Below are 24726 nucleotides of genomic sequence, written 5' to 3' on the forward strand. Positions count from 1 at the left end.
GTGGTCTCTATACTGTAGCACTCCAGATGTTGCAAAACTACAACTCCCAGCATGCCCAGACAGCTGTTTGGACATACTGGGAGTTGTAGTTTTGCAACAGCTGGAGGGCAACAGTTTGAGACAACTATATGGTAGTCTCTGAACTATAGCCCTCCAGATCTTGCAAAACTACAACTCCTAGCATGCCCACACAGCTGTTTGCTGTCTGGGCATGCTGGGATTTGTAGTTTTGCAGCATCTGGAGGGCCACAGTTTGCAGTGGTCTCTATACTGTAGCTCTCCAGATGTTGCAAAACTGCAAATCCCAGCATGCTGGGAGTTGTAGTTGCGATCCCTCCAGCTGTTGCATAACTACATCTCCCAGAATGCCCTTCGGTGATCAGTACATGCTAGGAGTTGTAGTTTTGCAACAGCTGGAGGCACACTGGTGGGAAAATATTGAGTTAGATAACAGAATCTAACTGAAGGTTTTCCGACCAGTGTGCCTCCAGCTGTTGCAAAAGTACAACTCCCAGCCTGCATGGTCTGTCAGTGCATGCTGGGAGTTGTAGTTTTGAAACAGCTAGAGGTTTGCCCCCCATGTGAGCATACATGGTACATTCACACGGGCAGGCTTACAGTAAGTTTTCTACCTCAAGTATGAGCTGCGGCAAATTTTTCGTTGCAGTGCAAACTCCTCACAGGAAACTCACTGTAAACCTCCGCCAGTGTGAATGTACCCTAAAAACACTACACTACATTAACACATAATAAAGGGTAGAACACTACTTATACACCCCCTTACACTGCCCCCCCCCCAATAAAAATTTAAAACCTATTGTACGGCAGTGTTTCCAGAACGGAGCCTCCAGCTGTTGCAAAACGACAACTCACAACATTTCTGGACAGCCACTGACTGTCCAGGCATGGTGGGAGTTTAGCAACAGCTGGAGGCACCCTGTTTAAGAATCACTGGCGTAGAATACCCCTATGCAATCCCTAATTTAGTCCTCAAATGCGCATGGCGCTCTCTCACTTCGGAGCCCTGTCGTATTTTAAGGAAACAGTTTAGGGCCACTACAAATTTTAGGTGGTTTTTTCTCCTTTTACCCCTTAAGAAAAGGAAAAGTTGGGGTCTACACCAGCCTGTTAGTGTAAAAATTTTTTTTTTTTTACACTAACATGCTGGTGTTGCCCTTTACATTTTATTTTCACAAGAGGTAAAGAGAAAAATGACCCCCAAAATTTGTAACGCAATTTCTCCTGCGTACGGAAATACCCCAGATGTGGGCGTAAAATGATCTGCGGGCACATAACAAGGCTCAGGAGTGAGAGCGCACTATGTACATTTGAAGCCTAAATTGGTGATTTGCACAGGGGTGGCTGATTTTACAGCGGTTCTGACATAAACGCAAAAAAATAAATACCGACATGTGACCCCATTTTGGAAACTACACCCCTCATGGAATGTAACAAGGGGTATAGTGAGCCTTAACACCCCACAGGTGTTTGACAAATTTTCGTTAAAGTTGGATGGGAAAATGAAAAAAAATATATTTTTTCACTAAAATGCTGGTGTTACCCTAAATTTTTCATTTTCACAAGGGAAAATAGGAAAAAAGCCCCCCAAAATTTGTAACCCCATTTCTTCTGAGTAAGAAAATACCCCAAATGTGGATGTAAAGTGCTCGGTGGGCGAACTACAATGCTCAGAAGAGAGGGAGCGCCATTGGGATTTTGAAGAGAAAATGTGTCCGGAATTGAAGGCCACATGTGTTTACAAAGCCCCCAACATGTGACCCCATTTTGGAAACTACACCCCTCACGTAATGTAATAAGGGGTACAGTGAGCATTTACACCCCACAGGTGTCTGACAGATTTTTGGAACAGTGGTCCTTGAAAATGAAAAATTTAATTTTTCATTTGCTCAGCCCACTGTTCCAAAGATCTGTCAAATGCCAATGGGGTGTAAATACTCACTGCACCCCTTATTAAATTCTGTGAGGGGTGTAGTTTCCAAAATGGGGTCACATGTGGGGGGGTCCACTGTTCTGCCACCACCGGGGGCTTTGTAAACGCACATGGCCCCTGACTACCATTCCAAACAAATTCACTCTTCAAAAGCTCAATGGCGCTCCTCCTCTTCTGAGCATTGTAGTGCGACCGCAGGGCACTTGACGTCCACACATGGGGTATTTCAATACTCAGAAGAAATGGGGTTACACATTTTGGGGGGTATTTTATGCTATTAACCCTTGCAAAAATGTGAAAATTGGGGGAAAACACACATTTTAGTGCAAAAATTTTTTTTTTACATAGTCAAGTCGTGAAACCCCTGTGGGGTATTAAGGATCACTTTATTCCTTGTTATGTTTCTCAAGGGGTCTAGTTTCCAAAATGGTATGCCATGTTTTTTGTTTTTTTTTGCTGTTCTGGCACCATAGGGGCTTCCTAAATGCGACATGCACCCCGACCAAAATTTGCTCTCAAAAAGCCAAATGATTCCTCTTCTGAGCATTGTAGTTCGCCCGTAATGCACTTCAGGTCAACTTATGGGGTACCTCCATACTCAGAAGAGATGGGGTTACAAGTTTTGCGGGGTATTTTCTGCTATTAACCCTTGCAAAAATGTGAAATTTGGGGGGAAACACATTTTAGTGAAAAAAAATATTTTTTTACATATGCAAAAGTCGTGAAACACCTGTGGGGTATTAAGGCTTACTTAATTCCTTGTTACATTCCTCAAGGGGTCTAGTTTCCAAAATGGTATGCCATGTGTTTTTTTTTTTTTTTTGCTGTTCTGGCACCATAGGGGCTTCCTAAATGCAACATGCCCCCCAAAAACCATTTCAGAAAATCAAAAATCCCCTTGTCGCTCCTTCGCTTCTGAGCCCTCTACTGCGCCCTCCGAACACTTTACATAGACATATGAGGTATGTGCTTACTCGAGAGAAATTGGGCTACAAATACAAGTATAAATTGTCTCCTTTTACCCCTTGTAAAAATTCAAAAATTGGGTCCACAAGAACATGCAAGTGTAAAAAATGAAGACTGTGAATTTTCTCCTTCACTTTGCTGTGAAACACCTAAAGGGTTAAAACGCTGACTGAATGTCATTTTGAATACTTTGGGGGGGAGTGCAGTTTTTATAATGGGGTCTTTTATTGGGTATTTCTAATATGAAGACCCTTCAAATCCACTTCAAACTTGAACTGGTCCCTGAAAAATAGTGAGTTTGAAAATTTTGTGAAAAATTGGAAAATTGCTGCTGAACTTTGAAGCCCTCTGGTGTCTTCCAAAAGTAAAAATGCAAACATAAAGTAGACATATTGTATATGTGAATCAAAAAAATGTATTTGGAATATCCATTTTCCTTACAAGCAGAGAGCTTCAAAGTTAGAAAAATGCTAAATTTTCAATTGTTTCATCAAATTTTGGGATTTTTCACCAAGAAATGATGCAAGTTACCACAAAAATTTACCACCATGTTAAAGTAGAATATGTCACGAAAAAACAATCTCTGAATCAGAATGATAACTAAAAGCATTCCAGAGATATTAATGTTTAAAGTGACAGTGGTCAGATGTTCAAAAAATGCTCTGGTCCTAAGGTGTAAAATGGCCTGGTCCTTAAGGGGTTAATCACCGATCTTTCACCATCTGCAGGCTGAAATATGTCAGTATATTTGCTAATATATATTTTGAAGGAAAATGAAATATGAAGACACTGCACGACTCCAGTCAAGGGTCAAATCTGACCTTATGACAGGGACACAGAACCTCTTTATCAGCAGAATAATAGGTTTGTTAACCTTTAACAGCAGTGATACAAATTACCTAGTCAGGTAAAACACAAACAGTATTTTCTTTAAGAGTAAAGCTTAGTTGATCCAGAGGGTCATAAGTATGTGGGCAGACTGCTCAGTTCCCAAGGTATACAATACTAGACCTAAGAAGAGGGGGGGGGTGGCGGCAACTAATGCCGTCACTGGTTTTCGGTCTATGTTCATCTCTGCCCATCGTCATGCTGCTTCTTTCTCCAAGGATGCTTTTATTTCCTCAAGGGGGTGGGCACCTGCTCTTTCTGTCTCTTGTACTGGGTGTTTGCACACCTAAAACCTGTGCCATACCTGTCCTGGATCAGCATCTCCTGTTTAAGGCTACTTTACCCACTTCCTAGTGCCTGAGCATCACTGTGGTTTATCCATTGCAAAGGTGTGCTTGATATCCTGATTTCAATATTCAATGTATGATCTTTGCCTGCCTTTCCTGTCTTAATTCATGCCCAACCCATCTTTACTGTCTTGATTTTCCTGTTACTCATCTGAACCTGTCCTGCCTGCCCTGATATTTTGTTTGAATTTGGACTACACTTCTGTCTCCTCCCTGTGTGCCATACAGATTCTCCAGATTCTCCCGAAAAGCCCTGGGCTACTCCTCTCTGTGATCGTGGTGACCCCGTGTCCTTTAACTTGACAGCTCTCCTCTGCTGAAACGGCTCTACTGAACCTCTGCCAAGGGAATTCCTCTGTTTGTGACTAGGCAGTTCAATTTCGCACACTCGCCTCTGAACTGGCATGGAACGAGGCCTTGTGTGGTACACTTAAAAAAGGACTGTCTAGCAGAATAAAAGATTCATTCAGCCACACATATTGATATACATTTTGCAGAGAGGCAAGAAGAACTTCGAATGGAGAGCGAACCTGCCCGAACATGGCGATTTCCTCTCTTGGCACCCGTGTTTCAACGTCGTCCTCTACAGTCTTCCTTACCGCTTGACAAAGAGGCCATGCAAATGGATCGTTCTCGCTTAATGCAACAGGAACGATCTCAACGACGCAGTGAGAATTTGTACCTATATTGTGCCAGCACAGAGCACTTTCTCAAAGACTGTCCTGTTCGTCCACAGCATCCGGGAAATGCTCGCACCTAGGACACGTGAGAGAGGCGTCCCTAGGTGTGAATATTACCTTTCCTCGATTGACCATTTCTGTTCAAATTTATGCTTCTGCCAAGTTCTGCACTTCTGCTTTCTTGGACTCAGGGTCTGCTGGTGACTTCATAGATGTCTTCTTGGTCCATAAATATCGTATTCCTTTTTGTAGACTGGCTAAGCCTTTGTTCATTTCCACTGGAAATGGACAAAACCTGGACTGCAAGGTGCTGTTCCGCACAGAGCCTCTCGTAATGCAAGTAGGAGCCTTGCATCAGGAAAAGATTGAATTCTACATACTTCCTCACTGTACTTCAGAGCTTCTTCTCAGTCTTCCTTGGCTTCAACAGCATTCTCCGCAACTTGACTGGAGATCTGGAGAGTGTACATGCTGGGGACAGTTCTGTCAAAATCATTGTCTCGTGCCAGTCCGGACTAAAGCTGTTTCTTTCCTTCCTCCTAGGCCTGGTCTGCCTCTTCCTTACCAAGATTTTTCAGATGTATTCTGCGAGAAGCAGGCCGAGACTCTACCTCCACATCGTCCTTTACGATTGTCCCATTGATTTACAGCCTGGAACTACACCTCTTCATGGAAGAATTTATCTGTTATCTGAGATGCAAACTATGGCAAAATATATCCAGGAGAATCTCCAAAAGGGATTTATCCGAAAGTCCTCCTCTCCTGCCGGAGCAGGTTTCTTCTTTGTTGGGAAGAAGGATGGTCCTCTCTGTCCATGTATTGACTACAGGGGACTTACAAGATCACGATCAAAAATAGTTATCCTCTTCCTCGGATCTCTGACCTTTTTGACAGATTCCGGGGAGCCAAAGATCTTTTCTAAGTTGGATTTGCGGGGAGCATATAACATAATCCGTATCCGCAAGGGAGACTAATGGAAAACGGCCTTCAATACCCGTGATGGACATTTTGAGTATCTAGTGATGCTTTTTGGCCTCTGCATTGCTCCAGATCTTTTTCAATAATTTGTCAATGATATTTTCCGAGATCTTGACGTGTACCTAGAGGTTGTCGTGTACCTAGATGACATCTTGATCTTCTCTTCTAATTTAGAGGAACATTGCACCCATGTTCATCTGGTTCTAGAGCGCCTTCAGAAAAATCATCTCTAAGACAAAAATGCCTATTCGAGAAATCTAGTGTCCCGTTTTCGGTTACATTGTTTCCCATCTAAGCCTGCAGATGGACCCTGAAAAATTGACTGCAGAATTGGATTGGCCTCTCCCTACTGGACTTCCGGTTATTCAACGCTTTCTGGGATTTGCCAATTATTATCTTCAATTTATTCCCCATTTCTCTTCTTTGGTCACTCCGATAGTGGCTCTCGCTAAAAAGGGTTCTAACCCCAAGTCATGGCCTCCTGAGGTTGAACTGACCTACTCTCGCTTAAAGACTGCGTTTGCCTCTGCTCCCATGCTTACTAGACCTGATCCGGAGAAACCCTTTTCTTTGGAAGTTGATGCTTCTTCCGTAGGAGCTGGTGCCGTTCTTACTGGAAAGTCATTTGTGCCTGCCAGATTGAGACACAAGGTACTGAAATGGGGTCATTCTTCTTTGTTGGCAGGACATCCTGGAGTACAAGAGACCTTATTTCTTATCTCCCAGCATTACTGGTGGCCGCATAATGAACGCAATGTCTCCGATTTTGTCCATTCCTGTGTTACCTGTGCCCATGACAAGTCTCCTTGGCAGAAACCTGCGGGACAGCCATTGCCCATCCCGGAGACTCTTTGGTCTCAGATCGCCATGGACTTTATTATTATCTGCCTCCATCCTGTAATAACACGGTCATCTGGGTTGTGGTTGCTCAGTTTTCCAAGATGGCTCATTTCATCCCTCTACCTGGTCTCCAATCTGCTCCACAGCTGGCGAAGCACTTCTTACAACATATCTTTCGCCTACATGGTCTACCTAGTCATGTCGTCTCGGACCGCGGAGTTCATTTTGTTTCCAAGTTCTGGCGAGCTCTCTGTACTTGTCTTGACATCAACCTGGACTTCTCCTCTGCCTACCACCCTCAGTCTAACTGTTACGCCTAGCGCTCCGGGTCCCCGCTCCTCCCCGGAGCACTCACGGCGTCTCTCTCTCCGCAGCGCCCCGGTCAGTCCCGCTGACCGGGAGCGCTGCACTGTCATGGCCGTCGGGGATGCGATTCGTACAGCGGGACGCGCCCGCTCGCGAATCGCATCCCAGGTCACTTACCCGTCCCGGTCCCCTGCTGTCATGTGCTGGCGCGCGGCTCCGCTCTCTAGGGCGCGCGCGCGCCAGCTCTCTGAGACTTAAAGGGCCAGTGCACCAATGATTGGTGCCTGGCCCAATTAGCTTAATTGGCTTCCACCTGCTCCCAGACTATATCTGATCACTGCCCCTGCACTCCCCTGCCAGATCTTGTTGCCTTAGAGCCTTGAGAAAGCGTTTACTGTGTTTGTCCTTACTGTGTACTTGACCTCCTGCTATTGCCATATTGACTACGATCCTTGCTGCCTGCCCCGACCTTCTGCTACGTCCGACCTTGCTCCTGTCTACTCCCTTGTACCGCGCCTATCTTCAGCAGTCAGAGAGGTTGAGCCGTTGCTAGTGGATACGACCTGGTTGCTACCGCCGCTGCAAGACCATCCCGCTTTGCGGCGGGCTCTGGTGAAAACCAGTAGCAGCTTAGAACCGGTCCACTAGCACGGTCCACGCCAATCCCTCTCTGGCACAGAGGATCCACCTTCTGCCAGCCGAATCGTGACACTAACGGTCAAGTGGAGAGGGTAAATCAGATTCTGGAGACTTATCTTCGCCATTTTGTTTCTGCTCATCAGGACGACTGGTATGATCTTCTTCCTTGGGCCGAATTCTCCTATAATCATAAGGATTCTGAGTCCACGAGGTCTTCTCCGCTTTTTATTGTTTACGGACATCATCTCCATTCTTCTCTAATTATGGTTTACACCTTTTCCACAGTTATACGTTTCTGCACCTCCCACACACCCCTGCCAGATCTCTGTTGCCCTAGAGCCTGAGAGAAAGCATTATTTAGTTTTGCCTTGCCATGTTTCTGACCTTGCTCCTGTGCCGCCTGCTTACTGACCTTCTGCTTTGACCCCGACTACGCACCTGTTCTTCCTGCCCTGACCTTCTGCTATCCTGACCACGAGTTGCCGTATCCTTCCTGTGCCTTAAACTCCTCAGCCGCCTGTGTGGTTGAGTTGTGCCAGGGGTAGCGATCTGGGTGCCGTCTGCCACAGCAAGACCAATCCCGCTTTGCGGTGGATTCTGGTGAAAACCAGCGGCACCTTAGATTCTGCAAGGCCCGCGTCATCAGCCACACAGGTCCAGCGGATCTACTACCTTCAGCGTTCCAGTCTTCTAATCGTGAGTCTTAAACTTGTTGAATACTTTTACCGGCCTGACTATTCGGTGTCACTACATACTGGTTCTATCTGGCTGTCATGGAACAGCACAATACCACACTGGAACCACTCTTTTGGAAGCAACCTTGAACATCCTGGTTGTTAAAGGAGTACTCTGGTGGAAAACAATTATTATTTTTTTTTCATCAACACGCTTCAGAAAATTAAACAGATTTGTAAATTACTTCCTTCCAGTATTTATCAGCTGCTGTATACTATAAAGGAAGTTGAGTAGTTATTTTCTGTCTGACCACAGTGCTCTATCTGTGTCAGGAACTGTCTAGAGTTGGAGCAATTTCCCATAGCAAACCTCTCCTGCTTCGGACAGTTCCTGACATGGACAGAGGTGTCAGCAGAGAGCACTGTGGTCAGACTGAAAATAACTACTCTACTTCCTCTGTAGTATACAGCAGCTGATAAGTAGTTTACAAATCTGTTTAACTTTCTGGCACCTGTTGATTTGGTAAAAACATTTTCCACCGGAGTACCCTTTTAAGACCAAATCCAGGAGTCGGATAAACAGTAAAAGCCCAGGAGGGACTTAGACTATGCTGCAGAGTTGTTTTTTTTACACTTTTTCCTGTTAGCTCCAAAAATAATATTCATTTACTAATTGCATAACATACAGCTCATTGTAGTTACTCAGCAAGAGAAATAAACTAGTTATTAACTGGGGTCTTCGTTAAAAGGTGATTGATTGTTCGTGCTCATAGCTGCAGAACCAAAGCCTGCAAGTGAACTTTTGCTATTTCCTTATGACAACACTTATTACTTATTTCAACGTCTGTTGTATGATGACTACGTTATGTTGATTTGAGGCACCATTTGTCTTATGGTGGAAATGTATGCACACACATAACTACTGTTACTATCTTTTTGGCAGGGTATGGGTGAAACCAAAAGTGCTATCCTGTTGCCAGAGATTAGAACCGATACTCACATCATCAGACAGACGGTCTGATGTTCCATCCCGGAAAACCTATTCAAATGAATGGGACATCAGGCAGTCCATCTGATCACATAAGTCCCGGCAACAGAGAACTCTTTTAGTTTCATCTTTATCCTGCCCTGCTGGCTGAAACGATAACACTTTAAGTATAAAAGTGTGCCTGTACTTTCAAAACCAATTTAACCTCTTAACGACATAGAAGGTAAATGTACATCCTGGTGCCCTGGTACTTAACACACCAGGACGTACATTTGCGTCCTGTACATGACCGGAGTGGCGCTTGTGTCATGCGCGGCACATCCCAGCTGCTATCAGGGACCTGTTGGTAATGGTGCACATCAGCGATGTCTGCCATTAACCCCTCAGATGCCGTGATCAATACAAATCATGGCATCTGCGGCGGTGCGGTCACTAAAATGGATGATCGGATCGCCCTCCCTGCCTCCGTCTGTCTCCAGGGGTCTTCTGCTCTGGTCTGAGATTGAGCAGACCAGAGCAGAAGATAGCCAATAACACTGATCAGTGCTATGCCCTATGCATAGCACTGAACAGTATTAGCAATCAAGTCCCTATGGGGACTATTAAAGTGTTAAAAAAAAAAAAGGAAAAAAATATGAAAAATCCCCTCCCCCAATAAAAATTTAAAATGTAACTTTTTCACATTTTACCCCTAGAAAGTGTAAAAAAAAAAAAAAGTAAAATGAACATATTTGGTATCGCTATGTGCGTAAATGTCAGAACTATCAAAATATAATGTTAATGATCCCGTACAGTGAACGGCGTAAACATAAAAAAAAGTCAAAATTACTGCTTTTTTTTAAATCACATAACATTCCAAAATAGAGGGATTTTAAACGCACTAATTTGGTTATAAGGTTTGAGATATTTTTTTAAAGCGGTACAAAAATAGAAAAGTATGCAATTATGGGTATCATTTTAATGAGCCACATAGAAAACATGTAATTTTTACCATAAATGGAACAAAACCTTCCAAAATTAGCAAATTTGTGGTTTTCTTTTCAATTTCCTCACACAAATAGTATTGTTTTAATTTTGCCATACATTAATATGGTAAAGTTAGTGATGTCATTACAAGGGACAACTGGTCACAACTTACAGTCCCCAATTCAGTAAAATTAGAAACATTGGGGGTATTTATCAAAGCATTTCTGTGTTTTTTTCACGTAACTTTGGCGCAATACTTTGGCGCAGTGCCTTTTTGCACCAAAGTTTGGCGCATCTTCTCCACTGTCATTTTTACCACTTTCTCAAAACCACACGGTCCTGTGTGTGATTTTAACTTTAGTCAGTAATTCATCATTTGCGCCAATCGATCTTTGGTGCAATTTTGGCGCAAATCCCGTTTTTTGGGGGCAAATCTGTCAATCTGTCAACAGGCAAAATTGATAAATACCCCCCATTATTTCTAAACAACTCCCTATAGTTCACTCTGACCCTGGTTTGAGCACAGTGTTCCAAAAAGGAATCAGATTTTCAACCTGCAGAGCTCCAACCCTAGCCAACTCTCTAGCTCCGATTACAGTTGTCGATCATAACACAAATGATAGTTGGTTATCTATAAAAGGATTTTTCAAGTGTTCTGAAGCACGATGTGTGATCTGTAAACAGGCTGAAAGATGTACCGCTATTGAGGGCACAGTTAATAACAAAAAAACATAAAATTCGTAGTTTCATCAACTGTAATTCTAAACTGGTGGTATACAAAATGACATGCATAGAATGTTCACTCATTTATGTTGGCAGTACTAAACACCCTTTAAAAAAACAAATTCAAGAGCATTTTCTGCAGTCAACAGGTGTGTCAACATTTCTTTTCAGTCCATAATGGTGATGTCTCAAAATTGAAATTTTCTGCATTAGAAAAAATTATTCAAAACAAAAGAGGAGGGGACAATATACGGCACCTACATAACAGAGAAGCCATGTGGATTTATCTATTTAGCAGCATTTATCCTTTTGGTTTGAATAACAGAACAGACCTAATCCTCCACTAGTAAGTATTTGTTTGTAAATTCCTTTGTAAATTATAATTTTTCGATATTTTTGCTCCTTTTTGTTTTTTGCAAGCACCTTTTTATCATGTTTGTTTTTATTGCACTCAGGACAATAAAGTTGGTTGTTCAGATTGGTTGGTCCTTGTTTCCCCTCCCCTTGTGGAAGGTGAACATTAGGCCTCCGCAGTATAAAAGAGTGTGTTGGAGAGACAACATGCATGCCATGACTAAGGGCCAAACAGCCTGAAACGCGTCGGCGTCTAGAGGTGCTCCAACCTTGCACACATGCACTGTTGTCCTAGTGCTCATTTTTTTCTTCTGCTTGTCTATGGACTTTTAACCTGGATTTCAATAAAGGAATGATTTTACACAGTGCTGGCTCCACCTTCTCCTATGCTTTCTCCTTTGAACTTTGAGGCTGGCCGTGCACGTGTGGAACAGGTAAGCTGAATCCCATATATCTTCAGATTTATAAATTACTTCTATTTAAAAATCTTCATCCCTCAAGTACTTATCAGCTGCTGTATACTACAGAAGAGGTTCTTTTCTTTTTGAATTTCTTTTCTGTCTGGCCACAGTGTTCTCTGCTGACACCTCTGTCCATGTCAAGAACTGTCCAGGTAGTAGGAGAAAATCCACATAGCAAGCCTATCCTGTTCTGGACTGTACCTGACATGGAAGGAGGTGTCAGCAGAGAGCACTGTGGTCAGACAGAAAGGAAATTCAAAAAGAAAAGATCTTCTTCTGTAGTATACAGCAGCCGATAAGCACTGGAAGGATTAAGATTTTTAAATCGAAGTAACTTACAAATCTGGTTAACTTTCTGGCACCAGTTGATTAAAAAAAAAAGTTTTCCAGCGAAGAACCCCTTTAAAGTGTACCTGTCATTTGCAAAAACTTTTTTTTATGTGTATATTTTTGTCCCTGCAGCTATTGCCTGTATGTCTATTGCCTGTATGTCTATTGTGCGCAGTACTGGAGGCCATATCTCCAGAAGGATATAGATACTCTAGAGAGAGTTCAGAGAAGATACTAAACTAGTACATGGATTGCAGGATAAAACTTACCAGGAAAGGTTAAAGGACCTTAACATGTATAGCTTGGAAGAAAGAAGAGACAGAGGGGATATAATAGAGACTTTTAAATACATAAAGGGAATCAACATGGTAAAGGAGGAGAGCGTATTTAAAAGAAGAAAAACTACCACAAGAGGACATAGTTTTAAATTAGAGGGGCAAAGGTTTAAAAGTAATATCAGGAAGTATTACTTTACTGAGAGAGTAGTGGATGCATGGAATAGCCTTCCTGTAGAAGTGGTCGCTGCAAATAAAGTGAAGGAGTTGCATGGGATAAGCATAAGGCTATCCTTCATATAAGATAGGGCCAGGGACTATTGATAGGTCTCAGATAAGGCTGCTTTCACACTATAAAAATACCTTAGAAAATCCCATTATAGTCTATGGGATTTTTCCAATAGCCGTTTTAACCCGTTATCGCCCATTATTAATAACGGCCGTTATTTTGTACGGAAGAAATTTTGTACGGCGATTGAACGGAAGAAATAGTGCATGCATCACCATTTTTTCTGATTTTAGATAAATATATTTTGACTTGGTGTGCACCACGTTATTTATTTACTTGTATTTGCCTCTTATAGTCCCAGGTAATTGATTGTCTTCATTGTGTTTGTCTATTGCACTATTAAATGCTGATGACTATTAGATTAAAGTCTATAAGCAGTAATTTGTTGTGTCTGTTTGTGCATTTGAAGTTGCCAGAAGAGTTTGTTTGTTTTGACAGCTCTGAATGATACTTCTGTATTGTGCCACTGAGATGTCATAATATAGCGTAGCCCCTTCAATTAGCTTGGTAGCGCAGTGTGTTGGAAATGGTTGCTTTATAATTGGTGTCACTTTGCTGCACATTTGAATGAAAGCTCTCACATGGAGAACATGTTTTCAAAACTCAGCTGTTCTCCGGCAGATTTTTATGTTGGATAATGGCATGATTAGAACAGCCGCCTCTCGGAGAATAAATCTTGTAAGTAAGGATGAAATAAGTGGCACGCTAAGGTCAGAAATGCTTCAATTCTGCCTGCATGGTGTTTTTGATTGTTGAAAGAAATAAATCCAGAGGGAAATTGACATCTGTACTATAAACCTTCACTGCTCTGGTCAAGACTTGTTTGGTTTATTGAGCTCTTTTGGGAATCTGGATCACAGACCTCTTGCCATTACATGTAATGATTTCTTCCCGAGAAACCTAATGAAGGTGTTTATGTTCCCGAGGATTGTGAAAGAAACCTTCCAGATCTGATCTAACCCCTTTTTTAACATTTTTCATGAGCACAATATTGCAATATGTATGTCTTGGTTTAACAGTTCCCAATGGTGAAAAATACAGAAAACATGAAAATGACTCAAAGACAATAAATTCAGGAAATGGTTTATTGTGATTGCATTTTAGACCGAGAGTTGACAGCTATTAAAATCGTGAATTATTTTTCCCATTGATACCTGTTCATGCGTTATAAATGTCATGGACATTAAGCCAAATGTTTTCTTCCTCCCCCTTGGTCTTACGTAAAGCTACATAATTCAAACACACAATTTAATATCAGCAAGATATAAGCCATGTATATATCAGATGAGTAATATGGACATGAAATTGGTATAGGTCAAGTACAGATTAACCACTGACTGCATCCATCCCATGACAATGGTCTTACTGAAAGATTCAAGGATGATACTCTAAACCTATAGCACAAGCTGCCACTATAGACAAGTGGCAAGATAGTTTGCTGTTTCTTTTGTATGCTAGAGCATGTCCTTATAAATGTATAGTAGAATTAAACTGTAAATAAGGTATTGTACAAAATGAGTTGACTACTTTTATTTATTTTATACTCAGTCAAAATGACCATTAATTTATTAATTCTTCAGCCCTGACTAGAATCAGTATAACACAGAAGCCTTGACATTTAAATGTAATATCACAATTCCCAATAGTCCATCGTTGTACATGTTTTTTTTATAACTGTTTCTATTCAGATTCTAAAACCTGTTTTCAGTTTATAAAAAGCCTCTGCAGCACCAGTTGTGAACATCTTCAAACTTTAGTCTTAATAACTGGGTGCATTTAAAAAAAAATGTAATCTCTTTCCGAGAATAGAAGTAGCTTCTTTATTGATCTTCACAATAGTAGAATTTTTTTTACCTTCAAAAGCAAATCACCAACTCCAGGACTGTACATCTTCACCATTATAGATGCTTGTAGACTTGGCTGACGTTTAAAAGGTGTTATCCCATTTTTATTAATTATCTGCCTCGGTACCAGAGATGAGCGAATTTTTGAAAAATTTGATTCTGCCGATTCACAGAATTTCCCCCCAAAAATTGTTTCGGTCCATATTGACTTGCTGCGAATTACTATTAAAAACTGCTATTTCTTGCCTACAGAAAGCCTGAATAGGGGTCTAGAACACTTTGCCTTGCTGTAAAATGCATAGGGTATATGCTGGGTTAGGGAAATAATACAGCTATTCAGTATGACATGCAGATCAGAGGTGTAGCTATTAGAATCACTGTCGCAGAGCGGCACAATGACAGAGCCTGGAGGTGGCATCAGCATCAGCAAATCATATAAGTGGCTGAATGACACGGCGTGAAGGTGGCGGCAGCATGAAGAGACCATATACTGCCTGAATGACACAGCGTGGAGGTGGTGGCAGCATGAGGAGAACATATGCTGAATGACACAGCCTGGAGGTGGCGGAAGCATGAGGAGACCATTTAGTGGCTGAATGAGAGCCTGGAGTTGGCGACAGCATGAGGAGACTATATAGTGGCTTAATAACACGGCCTGGAGTTGGCGGCAGCATGAGGAGAACATATAGTGGCTGAATGACACAGCCTGGAGGTGGCGGAAGCATGAGGAGACCATATAGTGGATGAATGACACAGCCTGGAGTTGGCGGCAGCATGAGGAGAACATATGCTGAGTGACACAGCGTGCAGGTGGCATCAGCATGAGGAGTACATATGGTGGCAGAATGAGACAGCCTGGAGCTGGCATCAGCATGAGAAGAACATATGGTGGCAGAATGAGACAGCCTGGAGGTGGCATCAGCATGTGGAGAACATATGGTGGCAGAATGAGACAGTCTGAAGGTGGCATCAGCACAAGGAGAACATGTGGTGGCAGAATGAGACAGCCTGGAGGCGGCATCAGCAAGAGTAGAACATATGGTGGCAGAATGAGACAGCCTGGAAGTGGCATCAGCACGAGGAGAACATATGGTGGCAGAATGAGGCAGCCTGGAAGTGGCATCAGTATGAGGAGAACATATGGTGGCAGAATGAGACAGCCTGGAGGTGGCAGCAGCAGCATCAGGAGTCCTGAAAGTGACCCAGTGACAGAGTGGTGTGGTGGGTGGCAATACAGGTACCCGGGGACAAAGGTGGGTGAAAAAAGGAGAACTTGGCATCAGGCAGGTGGCAGGATCAGAATAGTAGCTGAGGCAGGTAGGCAGAAGAAAATGGTCTCTTTTGTAAAAGTGTTAGTGTGCACAAGTAAATATTGAGGATGCATTACGTAAAACTTACCTTTTAATAATATGCTTAGGATAAAATATATGTACACCCAATTTTTTTTTTATCAAACAAACGGAAAGGTGTGCAAAAAACACCATGTGCCACCTACATCACCAAGTATTGATGTGATGCAAAGACCTCGGAAGGGAACAACGTATGGTCCATTGTAACCATTGGGGGTAAAAACTTCCCTTGTAAAGCCCTACTCTCGCATTATTAATTCTTTTCTTGGCAAGTGTTACTCGCCCTAAAAAGGGCAGCCCCACACAGGAACCTCTCCCTATTTCCACCTACAAACACTGCCATTTCCCAGGGTCTTTAGGTGGAAATAGGGATTGTTTCCTGTGTGGGGCCGCCCTTTCTAGGGCGAGTAACACTTTCCTCGAAAAGGTGGAAGGGAACAACGAATTGTCCATTGTGGCGGGTGGGGGGTAAAAACGTCCACTGTAAGGCCCTACTCCCGCCCTATTAATTCCCTTTTTGGCAAGTGTTACTCACCCTAAAAAGGGTGGCAACACACAGGAAACTCTCTCTATTTCCACCTAAAAACCCTGCAAAATGGTAGTGTTTGTAGGGGGGAAAAAAGAAGAGGTACATGTGTGGGGCCGCCCTTTTTAGGACGAGTAACACTTTCCTCGAAAAGGTGGAAGGGAACAACGTATTGTCCATTGTAGCGGGTGGGGAGGTAAAAACGTCCCCTGTGAGGCCCTACTTTCGCCCTGTTAACTCCATTTTTGGCAAGCGTTACTCACCCTAAAAAATTTATGGAGCTGTTACTCACTTGTGCATTCCACAGCTCCATTCTGACTGGAACCTCAGTTCCCTGTTCTGAAGATCCTGTGGATAGGGGATAACTTGTAAAAGTGAGACAACCCATTTAACTTCTTCATAAAGGTAATCTCCCTCCAGTCCATGATAGCACCCTTGAGAACCACCCATTCAAAGGAAAGAAAACATCTGAACAGGTTTTCTTTCTTTGAGATTAGAGAAATTGGTAAAAACATCTAGATCCCTGTGTACATGTTTTAACCAATATAGTACTAAAAATTTGACATTATTGCCCCAACAGTTAATGAAATTAAATGCAAATCTTTATCAATTAGCAACATAATAGATTTTTGATTTAAAACTATTTTCACAATTGATATTGTAGCACTGTCAGGAGCTTATAGGGGTTAAATAAAAAATACCATTTGTCATGCCCTAGATGGCTGCCCCCAAATGGGCAACAGTAATAAGTGCATGGGATAGCAGAGAAGTCAGACAGGCCAGGTCAACAAAACGTGGGCAAAAAAGGTAATAAGTCAGCGGATGGGAGGTAATCTAAAGAAAGCCAAAACCTAGTGGGGAGTTCAGTGCAAAATCAGAAACGACAAAGTGTAATGACATGCCAGGGTCAAACAGGTACACAAGGGTGGTCACTAATGCTAGTGAAGAGTAATAACCTCAATCACAGGCATAGGACTGAGTTACAAGGCAGTGTAAATATGCTGTTGCTGGGAGTTGTAAGTTCCAATGCTGAGGATGAATAGCTGGCTTGATACATGCATTTGCTCAGTGTCAACAGTCTGGGTAATGCACAGGAGGATCAATATGGTGCACAGGAGTAAGGCAGAGGAAACATCAGGTAAACAGTTAGGATCACACACTGGCTGTACTGAGAAATTTTCGCCCCAATATTTATTTTTAACTGCATACCAAATTACTCATGTCTCGGGATTTCCCAGTTGCATTGAGTCGAGACCTGACATTACTAGTCAGTTGTGCAAAGGAAACCAGTCCAGCTTTAATGGGTGGAGCAACAGAGAGATAATTTTGCAACAGCTGTAGGCACCCTGATAGAAAACACTGATCTTTTGAGCTTATTTATGCTGCAATGGGTGGGGTGGCTGATGTGTGAAAGGGAGGAATGTAACTTCACACTTACAATTATGGAACTATGGGATGTGTAGTTTAAGAGACCAAACTCCAACAGGAAATACCCAGATTGCCTGGCAGGTATGTACTAAAATCGCCTTAAAATCAATGGGACAGTCTAAAAATCTACACTGAAAACCTATCCCATCAACTGAGAAAAAAAAAAGTAAAAAAAAAGGCTGTGCTTTAAAATCCACATGTAAATCCATGCTGATTTGCAAAAAAATTTGGAGCCTTTTTTTCCAGGTGGTTTATACATAAAATCACAGATGCGGGACACAGGAAATGAGGGATTTTGGCCAATCACAATGACCTTCATTTCCTGTGTCCCGTACCTGTGATTTTATGTAGCACGGAAAAATAAAGATTGCACTAAGCACACAAGCTGCCTGGCTGGACTTCCATCCTTTGTTTCTGCAGTCGAATACGGTGAAATTCACACCAGTCCGCACCAGAGGCTAAGACGTTGGGGTGAGCTGCAGTAATTTTTTTCTCCGCTCCAATCCTGCTAATAAACAGACACTGGATGGACCCCATTTAAGTATATGGGATCTGTCAGTAACGGTTGTTGTCTGCTGTGCAACTGACCTACCCGATCAGCCTTTTCTGTCAGAGACGGAGATCCAGAATGGAGCTCTGAAGCAGATGGGAACCTAGCCTGGGTTTATTGTACAACATAAGTTGTACTGTTTTTCTTTTTTTAATTACTATTTTAAAGGAGGCTTATTACAGAGAACGTCCATGGCAAGACAACCCCTTTAGCTACAGCAGTACAGAGGATTCCTTGTTTCAGCGTATTTTGTGTTGATTCATGATATCTTCTATACATAATATAAGGCTTGACAAGTGTTACATTTAATTTATTCAAAATAATTACCGTATTAAAAAGTAAAAGTGCGGTATATTTCTAGAGTCATCCACACATTGTTTCTTCCTTTGTCCTGAAATAATAGAGTTTTAAAGTGCGGGGCTTATAACATTTGTAAAAGAGGCAGCGATCTTCATATACAATATTATAACATTTTCTGAAATAAATTGCATGCATTTGATGTCCTATTCATGGTGCATTCTTTGGAAGAAATCAAATTGGCCTAAGTCTTCACAGACTCAATGACATGTGAAACTGCTAGATTTCATTTCACTTGTAAGTAATCACGTACTTATTCCTGTAAATAATAATACTGCAAATACTTTAGAGATGCAGTTAAGCCAAATGTCATCTTATTCAAATAAGCGCTACTCAAAGAAATAAAAAGTATAGAAGCAATAAAGTACTTGGCCTTTAGAATCTCTTAATCGGCAATACAGACTTCCATTGTTTCAACCTCATTGATATACATGTATTATCGGATTGAAGGGTACCTTTCCTTTATAACAAATGTTAAACTGTTACTGAGTAATTCTTCTAATGGTGTATAGTGACTGGCATAGTTTGTAGATGGCACAATGTCATCATTTGTGACAAATAGGGCAATGGTTTAGCAGATGAGGCCGCCAGTGCATGTGATGCAACAGAATTTGGAAAGAATTTTTTTTTTATTCACATACTTCTGCTACAATTGTAATAATGACTTTTCCATTTCTGGTTATTATGGAAAGCAGGTCAACAACTTCCATTATATAAGTCTTAATAAGTCTCATTTTATGTCATTATCTTGCGACATTGTGAAAACAAGACTGGATTTCCGAGGGGCTTTCTAAATTAAAAGTCATTGGTTCTAAGACATGTCATCATTTTTGCCAAAATGGCTTACACATACAGTACTTGTGGCCAGTACGCCATTACCTGGAACTACAAAAGCAGTGGGAAATGAACAAAAACAATGCTATGAAATAATATTCTCTTCCTTCCAGATGTTCCCTTTACTGCACATTTGAAACAAGCTGCTCTGAATTACAGCAGTTTTACAGTGCTGAGCGAGTCAAAGTTCCATACCTTAAGTATTTTGTTATTTATTGTTGCTAAAGTTAGTGCAGCCAGTTATGAACCATTTGTTGACCAAGCATAGACATCAAATGTCTGTGTGGTCCACAATTAGAGGGAAACTGACAGCAGGGTCACCCACACTGACCTGAATATACAGAATATACAGATGGATAGTGTGGGTGACCCTGTTTCTTACATTTCTTACCTGGTAAAAATCGGTGCAGCCGTTCAGGAGATATCATCTTGTTGCTAGTCTAATACTTTCTTCTTATGTGCACTGGAGGGCGTGGCTGCTGTATGTGTAATGCTTTTTACCACCAGCTCCGGCGATAGCTCCGCCTCCTTTGACTGGTGAATTCACTCTCTTCATGGAATGCTAAGGAGGAATGAATATTTATAAAAAGAGCAGAATTCTCGCCTGGGGCAGGCGGGAGAAGGTTTTGCACATACAGCAGCAGTCGCCTCCAGTGCAGAAAAGCTAAGAAGAAGATACCATAGCAACAAGATAAATATCTCCTGAATGGCGGCATCAATTCTCTCCCAGTTAGAAACAGGGTTCCCGCACTTTCTACTTGTATATTCAGGATAGTGTAGATGATTCTGCTGTCAGTTTCTCTTTAAAGAAGTAGTATTATGGAAAAAAATTTATCCCCTATCCAAAGGATAGGGGATAAGTTTTAGATCGTGGAAGACAAGCGCTGGGGCCCCCGTGATCTCCTGTTTGGAGCCCCGGCTCTCCTTCACAGCAGCGCGTTATGCCCCCGCTTGAAGTGGGGGAAGCCACGCCCCCTCTATATAGCTCTATGGGAGAGCCTAAGATTCTCAAACGGCTCTCCCATAGAGCTATATGGAGAGGGCGTGGCAGGCAAGAGCTGGGGCTCCAAACAGGAGATCATGGGGGGCCCCAGCGCTCGGACTCAACTCAATCTAAAACTTTCCCCTATCCTTCGGAAAGGAGGTAATCTTTCTTCCATGATACTTCTCCTTTAAGGATGTTCCGAATGTCCTGGCAGGGTTTGCAGTGGCATGGAGATTGTGCCAAAAAAGGATAGAAGAGCCAAAGAAGGCAGGGCACTAAGCAGAGAAGGCTGTAGTGTAATAAACACTGATCAATGAGCTTGGTAGAATCCATAATGATTCCTTATTTCAATACTGGTGATCATGTGATTGCCGGGTGTCACTTAGGTGTAAGAGCAGTAAGGTCTTAGCAGACTCAGATCAGCTCTGCAGTAAGTGTCAGAGACTGTTTTTCCACTATAACTGGAGCTAATATGTTAACCACAGTAACAGAAAAACTGCAATAACAACAATATAAAAGTGTAAAAAGCCCCCCCAATGGCCTTTTAAGGCCATAAGAGAGCTATAACATATAAAATTGTTATAGTATTAAAATAGTGGGACATTAGGTATACCTGTTTAATTGCTTGTTTATACAAACAGCTAATCACTAATCACATAGCAGCAACTCAATGTATTTAGGCATGTAGACATGGTCAAAACAACTTGTTGAATTTTGTGTACAGGGTCAAGCTATTATTTTAATAACAGACCCCCCCCCCCCCCCCCCCGGCTCTTCACAGGAAAAACAGTCACTCCACAATAGGGTTAAGTGATAACATTCTTTATACATTTATCCATTAGGGAGTGATCTGTACATGCAGATTTATACAGCTGTGATCAGGTTCAGTAAGAACTGTATCTAATACAAGGTAGCATTTACTTCCATTACTATGTATAAGGAAAGCAGAAAATGGAGTTCCAAACCCCCTAATTGGGCACTGTCAGATTCAGAAACTTCTTTATGTTGTACATCTTGGCAAAACATTAAGAACATGTTATTTCCTTTTTAAATAAATCATGGCTTTCTCCAAGCTGAAGCACAGGCATTGACAAAGTCCTGTAAGTGAGGGTGGGCTAGCACTCCTCTGTCTGATAGGACAGGAGAGAGCACAGAGGAGTACTATCAGACAGGAGAGAGCACAGAGGAGTACTATCAGACAGGAGAGAGCACAGAGGAGCACTATCAGGCAGGGGAGAGCACAGATGAGTACTAATAGACAGGAGAGAGCACAGAGGAGTGTTATCAGACAGGAGAGAGCACAGAGGAGTACTATCAGACAGGAGAGAGCACAGAGGAGTACTATTAGACCGGAGAGAGCACAGAGGAGTGTTATCAGACAGGTGAGAGCACGGAGGAGCACTCTCAGGCAGGAGAGAGCACAGAGGAGTACTATTAGACAGGAGAGAGCACAGAGGAATGTTATCAGACAGGAGAGAGCACAGAGGAATACTATCAGACAGGAGAGAGCACAGAGGAGTACTATCAGGCAGGAGAGAGCACAGAGGAGTGTTATCAGGCAGGAGAGAGCACTGAGCTCTGCTTTTTTACTCATGGGCTGCAAAATTGTCTGTGTATTGTGTGTATTGGAACTAAACCAAAAAAGGGAGGAAAAAAAAGCTAATTGGACATAATTTCACACCAAACTCCAAAAATGAGTTAGACAAAATTACACTAAGCTTGGTCAACAGAAAGAGGAGAAGAGAACTGTCTGAGGACTTGAGAACCAAAATTGTGGAAAAATATTAACAATCTTAAGGTTACAAGTCCATCTCCAGAGATCTAGTTTTGCCTTTGTCCACAGTGCGCAACATTATCAAGAAGTTTGCAACCCATGGCACTATAGCTAATCTCCCTGGGCATGGACGGAAGAGAAAAATTAATGAAAGGTGTCAACGCAGGATAGTCTGGATGGTGGATAAGCAGCCCCAAACAAGTTCCAAAGATATTCAAGCTGTCCTGCAGGCTCAGGAAGCATCAGTGTCAGCGCAAACTATCCGTCGACATTTAAATGAAATGAAACGCTATGGCAGGAGACCCCGGAGGACCCCACTGCTGACACAGAAGAGCAAGACTACATTTTGCCAAAATGAACTTGAGTAAGCCAAAATCCTTCTGGGAAAATGTCTTGTGGACAGATGAGACCAAGATAGAGCTTTTTGGTAAAGCACATCATTCTACTGTTTACTGAAAACGGAATGAGGCCTACAATGAAAAGAACACAGGGGGGGATTCATCAGTATTGTTTTTTATTTACAAAAAAGGCGCACAGACTTGATAAATATTGCATATTTTTTTATTACCTAAGAAAGCGCTTGGAGATGCCAAAAGCACAGGCATTTTCCAAAGAGCATTTTTAAAAAGGACACCACAATCTGAAATCAGGAAACACTATGGGTAACACAGCAATTTTTCCTTGTCAAAGGGTTAGCTATTTCAGCCACATGTTGCTATTTATAGGACCTTTAATAAAATGAAAACTTTGAAGTAATAAGAAAAAACAACAAAAAAGGGTTTGACTTTTTACATGGAAAATTTGACTCATTTCAAAAAGCTGCAGCCAGATGGAGATATTAAAGCAAAACTGTTCTTTAACAAAAATGGGGATTTGTAAATTAGAAATAAACAAGATTTTTTACATTTAATTTGGTAAAAAGATGGAACAATTTATTAAATGTAAAGCAGTGCATTAATAAAGTTATGACCCCCGCTGGCGCTTATATATATATATATATATATATATATATCTCCTGCAGACGCTATGAATGAATAGTATATCTATCAGGATCATCTGGCCGGGCGGCTGCTGGATGCGCTAATGACAGATATGCCCTATATGTGACAAGTATATCTGTCATTAGCGCATCCAGCAGCCACCCGGCCAGATAATCCTGATAGATATACTATTCATTCATAGCGCAGTGGCTGCATGTATATATAGATGTACTGTGGGGGGCAGATAACGCTATATGTCTGCCCCCCCAGCTCTTCTATATACATATATCCCTGCTGCCATATGAATGAAAGGTATTTCTATTAGCAGCGCATAGTGCCGGCTCCCGGCTCTATGCACTGCTAATAGAAATACTTTTCATTCATATGGCGGCAGGGATATATGTATACAGAAGAGCTGTGGGGGGGGGGGGGCAGATAACGCTATATGTCTGCCCCCCCCCAGCACATCTATATACATATGCAGCCTCCGCTCTATGAATGAATAGTATATCTATCAGGATTATCTGGCCAGGTGGCTGCTGGATGCGATCTGATAGATATAATTTTAACCTATAGCGCTGCAATAGAAAATTAGGACAAATGCGCTGGCGGGGGTATGGATATATACTCATAAATGCGCTGGCGGGGGTATAGATATATACTCATAAATGCGCTGGCGGGGTCACATTATGCGCTGGCGGGGGTATGGATATATACTCATAAATGCGCTGGCGGGGGTATAGATATATACTCATAAATGCGCTGGTGGGGTCACATTATGAGCTGGCGGGGGTATGGATATATACTCATAAATGCGCTGGCGGGGGTATAGATATATACTCATAAATGCGCTGGCGGGGTCACATTATGCGCTGGCGGGGTATGGATATATACTCATAAATGCGCTGGCGGGGTCAAATTATGCGCTGGCGGGGGGTATAGATATATACACTTATATGCGCTGGCGGGGGGTATAGATATATACACATAAATGTGCTGGCTGGGTCACATTATGCTCTGACGGGGGGTAAAGATATATACACATATGCGCTGGCGGGGGCATAGATATATACTCATAAATGCGCTGGCAGGGGTCACATTATGCGCTGGCGAGGGGTATAGATATATACACTTATATGTGCTGGCGGGGGTCATATTTTTATGAATGCACTGGGGGACTAGATATATAGCCCTCTATGCTCACCACCAACCCCCCCCCCCGCTCCCCCCAACACTTTTAATATACAGTATATATGTCCCCTCACATCGTTAATTTTTAAATTCCCTGCTGGGATCCCTGATTGGCTCCTCAGTACTGACCATTCAGGGCTCCCGGCGGGGAATTTGAAAATGAAAGTAAAAAATACATCGTGATCGCAGGGATGCGGAGCTTGCCGCCTGCTTAATAACTTCTGATAGGATCGGGTCTCAGAAGTGAAACCTG

Source organism: Hyla sarda, chromosome 5, assembly GCF_029499605.1.
Source record: "Hyla sarda isolate aHylSar1 chromosome 5, aHylSar1.hap1, whole genome shotgun sequence".
Lineage (NCBI taxonomy): Eukaryota > Metazoa > Chordata > Amphibia > Anura > Hylidae > Hyla > Hyla sarda.